A 5,372-nucleotide genomic window follows, 5' to 3' on the forward strand; every position below is an offset into this window, starting at 1 on the left:
GTCATCTAATGTCCTGACTGCTGCTTCCGTTGGCATCAATTGTAGAACCAAGCAACATGAAACATCCATTTTGGTCTCTCCTTTCTTTCCTGTCTTTTCAATGACTTTTTCCTTTTCCCCTCAAAGGAATACTACTCAACCATGAAGAGAAATGAAGGCCAATTACGTGATATGACACCCATGAACCCTGAAGACATGATCCCGAGCTAAATACCTCACACACAAGAGGACAAACACAGTGCGACTCCATTTCTATGGAAGATCTAGTGTGTAGAGGCCAGAGTTTCCTAGCGGTGACCCGGGGCAGGAGGGAGAGGGAAGGGAAGTACAGTGCTTTGCGGACACCTGAGCTTCGGTCAAGGGTGATGGTGTAACGTAGGAATGGGGAGGTGTGACAGCACAGGTGGGTAAGCACCTGGCAGCTGATCCAACGTTGGCAGCCCGAGTCTGCCAGAGGTGCCTAGGAAGAGAGGCCTGGGGGTTCTGGGGGTCCACCTCTGAAGAGTCAGCGCTGCTGGGCCTGAGAAGCACCCCCGGGGCCTCCGTGAGCCAGTCCACGCCACAGCGGCGGCCGAACAGCGTGAACAACGGCATCCGTGTGGCTGAGCTGTTCCCAAGAAGACTGTGAAACGGCCCACGTTCCCTTAACAATAACTGGGGGGGGTGGAGGGATGCAAACACCCCAGCCGTCAGCACAGGCCACAGGAATCAACGCAGCGTGCGATCTGCAAACAGCGCCTCCAGTGAGCTGCCCCCCTACGCCCAGACGGGCGAAACGTAATTTTCTTTCTTCCCACCCCACAAAAGCAGATTAAAATCCCAAACAGTGGGACAAGTGGAGAAAAGTAGAGGGCTTCGTGGCTGCGCAGCCCCCGCCCCGGGCTGGTCTCTCTGGGGAACAAGGGACGGCCCTGCTGTTCACATAAAGCCCACGCAGGAGTCGCGCTGGAGGGAAAGCCCCGCTCCACTTCCAACGGCTGAGACTGTATGTAGCTTTGCTCGGATTGGTCAAACAGCTAGTCAGGGGCGCTGTCAGGAACAGAATAAATTCCAGATAAATTGGCCATGTCCGAGAACCCAGTACAACACCGGATTAAGCCTCACAAAGAAAACACAATTTATTCAGCCTACCTTGCTAGAATTCTTAACCTCCTTGAGTCTTTCTCTGTCTTTCTCACCTCGGCCTGAGCGTCCGCGGACAAGGACAAAGTGGCCCACGCTTTGAACACTGAGTTACAAGTACTCCCATGTACTGTGGATGGGAGCAGGGTCTCCCTAAGCAAGTGTTTGCAGAATTGTGTTTTTATGGACATTTCGGCCCAGACCCGATGTAATTATGCAGGGAGGCGGGCTGCTGCCAACTGGGGGAAGCATATGGGGCCGGCTGCCAGCTGAATGAGTTCATACATTAGAATACGGGAAGCAGGCGAAGAGGAGTATTAACAATTTCAGCTTAACAATTTGGGGGTTTAGGGAGAGCGCTTCCTGCGGGAGCTGCTGCCAAGTTCTGAATGAAATGAAGTGTGTTCGGGAAGGTCCCTGGAAACCGCAGCATGACCCGAACATCGTTTCATTTTGCCAGGCAACAGGGAGGTGAGGGGTACATGCATCCCTGTGCAGCTACGACCATCCTGTGGGACAGCCCATTAATGTATTCCGTTGTTGCTGTTGTTAGGTCCATGGAGTCGGCTCCGACTCATAGCGACCCCATGCCCGGCAGAACGGAACACTGCCCGGTCCTGTGCCAGCCCCACGATCCTTGCTGTACCTGACGCATCGTTACAGCCGCTGTGTCAGTCCGTCTCCTTGAAGGTCTTCCCCTTTTGCACTGACCCTGCACTTTACCAAGTGTGATACTTTCTCCAGGGACCGGTGCCTTCTGACAATGTGAGCAAAGCAGGTGTATTCAGCGGTCCTCAAAGCAGGACCTCTATAGATACATGGATCAGTATGTGTCAGTGAGGCGTCCCACTGGCTCCGCAACGAGAGGCTCCCTGATAGAGTTACGAAGCGGAGGTTTGTGTCGGCTTTGGAGGCAGGCACCTTTGAAGGCAGCACCTCCAACAAGTCTCAGCTGCGATGGTGTGCAACGGGGGGTGCGATGGTGGAGGGGACCTTGCCTCACTGCAGGGGCTGACAGCAGCAGAGTGTCGAGATGCTGGAGAAATACACAAGACAAAGATCTTCCAGAAATGAGAAAGAGAAGGATGACTCGATGGTGCTACAAATAAAAGAAGCAAAAACAGACCAAGTGCAGGAAACTCAGTGTGTCCCAAGTGCAAGACCCTAGATGCTCCCCTCCCACTCACCCTCTCACCCTCTCCGTCCATCTCTCTCCCCCCTCCCTCCCCCTCTCTGTCTCTCTCCCCACTCCCTCTCTCTGTGTCTCTCTCCCCCCCCTCTGTCTCTCCCCTCCCACTCTCTGTCTCTCTCCCCCTCCCTCCTCCTCTCTCTGTCTCTCTCCCCCCTCCCTCTCTGTCTCTCTCTCCCACTCACTCTCTCTCTCTATCTCTCTCACTCACTCAATTTTTCCATGGAAATGGAAGGCAGATGGTGGTGATGAAGATTTGGGAGACACAGTTTAGGGCTGGTCATGCACACACAGGGAGTCCCTGTTTGTGGTGCAAACAGGTGAGCACTTGGGTACTCACTGAAAGCTTGGTGGTTCAATGCACCCACAGCCACACTGGAAGAACGCGTGGCAATCTGTCTGTGAAAGAGCACGGCCATTAACAGCTGCTGGGCCCCAGCTCCACCGCACCCCACATGGGGCCGCTGAGATGAATCGACAGCCCATTGGTTTGGGTGGTTCTGTGTACACACAGTGATTTTTTCCTTTGTGACTGTACCAGCATGTCCCCCAGGCCCACCTGTGTTATGTCAGGCACGAACTGTGTCCCAAAAGCACTCCCTGCAGTCCTACCCCTCACGCTGGTGAACACAGACTTATTTGGGGGCAGGGTCGTGCTTTGCACTGTTATCAGGTGAGTTAGGGACGTCGTTCTGGGCCAGAATGGGTCCTCATGCTGATCCCTTCTGAGCACCATCTTATCAAAGGAAAGAGTGGACACAGAGACAGCATCACCAAGGCGGGGGGTGGGGGGGAGAGACAGACGCCGTGTGGCGATGGAGACGGACATGTCCGCAGGCAGCAGAGGCACCCCAAGGGTGGCCACAGCCGCCAGCAGCTGAGGGAGACGTGGACAGGTCCTCTCCCACATCCCCGGCAGGAAGCCACACAGACCTTGACTTGGACCATGAGAAAGTAACTCTCTCTCCTTAAGGTCACCCACCTTGGGGTGTTTTTATGGCTGCCCCAGGAGACAGAGACACCAAGGATGACAGACAAGAGGACTCCGTGATGATGTGGATTGAGCCCCGAGGAGGGTGCCCCCTGGTCACCGAACGTGTGTCACTTGTCACCTCAGAGGCTCCACATGCTCCCAGGCAGCCTGAGGGACTCAGGTCCAGGCTCCTCCTGGGAATCTGCACTGTGTGGTGGGACGCGCTCGTGGTGGGGCTTGTTTTCAGGAACAGAGGGAGGGTGCTATCCCCTGGCCATGGGCTGACACACCACTGGGGACCACAGCAGCCAGGGCTCACCTTTCCCTCAGGGGCCACCAGCCTTCTCCTCCCTAACTCAGCCTCTGTGTCAACACAGCCATAAATGAGTCCAGCCTTCAGTCTACTGGGTGTCTGAGCAAAAGCATCTGAGTGTTCCAGCAACGTCTGGATTGGCCACCCCTGGTCAGGTGACCAGCATTTGTCCAGTCAGCGGAGGGCTACGGTACAAACACGGCTGCACAGGTGCGAAGAAGGTGGGCAAGGAGCTGAACAGACATGGCCCAGACCCTGCCAGCAATCCTCATGTGTGCACACACACATACATACACACACCACACATGTACACACATGTACACACACATTTACACACACCACCTACATCCATGCACACAGACACATGTGCACACACCACACCACACCACACACACATAAACACACCACACATATATAGACATACACACACCACACACACAATACCAAACACCACACATGCACACACATACACACCACACCATACCACACATGTACACACACCCCACACATACATGCACACAAACACACATGCACACACCATACTACACACATATATACATATCACACCCATACACCACACGTGTACACACATACCACATGCATGCACACACCACACCACACACACATACACACCACACACATATACAGACATAAACACATCACACACACAATACCACACACACACTACACATGCACACATGTACACACACCACACTATATGCACAAGCACATCATGCTACACACACAAACATGCAGAGACACACACTGTATACACCATATCATATGCACACACCACAATGCACACACATACTTACCACATGCACATATATACACACCACACACATAGTACCATACACACTACATGTACACACATATACACACACCACACTATATGCACACACAAATATACCTCTCTACACACAGAGACACACACATACATACACACATCATATACACATACCACACACAAATATACGCCCATCACATCACATACACATACACACATGCAAACGTGCAAACACCATTTACAGCACACACATACACACATACACCCAAACACATACCACACTGTATGCACATGTACAAACACACCACACTACACATAGACACACATACGTGTGTTGGCAAAGAATGTTGAATGTACCACATACTGCTAGAAGAACAAACAGATCCGTCCTGGAGGAAGGGCAGCCGGAATGCTCCTGGGAAGCGAGAATGGCCAGACCTCGTCTCACCTACTTTGGTCATGTTGCCAGACGGGACCATTCCCTGGAGACGGATGTCATGCTTGGTAAGGTGGAGGGTCGGCAAGAAGGCAGAAGACCCTCAAGGAGATGGCTGCACGGTGATGCCACGGTGGCTGCAACGATGGGTTCAACCAGAGCAGTGGCTGTGAGGCTGCCACGGGACCGGGAAGGATTTCCTACTGTTGTCCACAGGGTCACCGTGAGTCAGAACTGACTCAGAGAACCTAACAACATGTTCACGTGACACCACACATACACATAATCATACATACTACACCGCACCACACATGCCTACATGCACACACAGAGACACAGATGTACATACTCACAGACGCAGACATATGTACACACGTAGACCACACACCCAGAGATACTTCCAATTCCCACTGAATGTTATCTGCATCACTCAGTCACTGATGAGCGTGTTTCCTGAGCTGACAATAATTATGACGACAACAATCACAGCCCATGTGTTTGCAGAGGACTTCACGGCTGACGAGTCACTCCTGTGCCTCCGTTTCACTGACG

The sequence above is a fragment of the Orycteropus afer genome, unplaced genomic scaffold, assembly GCF_000298275.1.
Source record: "Orycteropus afer afer isolate SDZICR_OR568_19922 unplaced genomic scaffold, OryAfe1.0 scaffold00130, whole genome shotgun sequence".
Lineage (NCBI taxonomy): Eukaryota > Metazoa > Chordata > Mammalia > Tubulidentata > Orycteropodidae > Orycteropus > Orycteropus afer.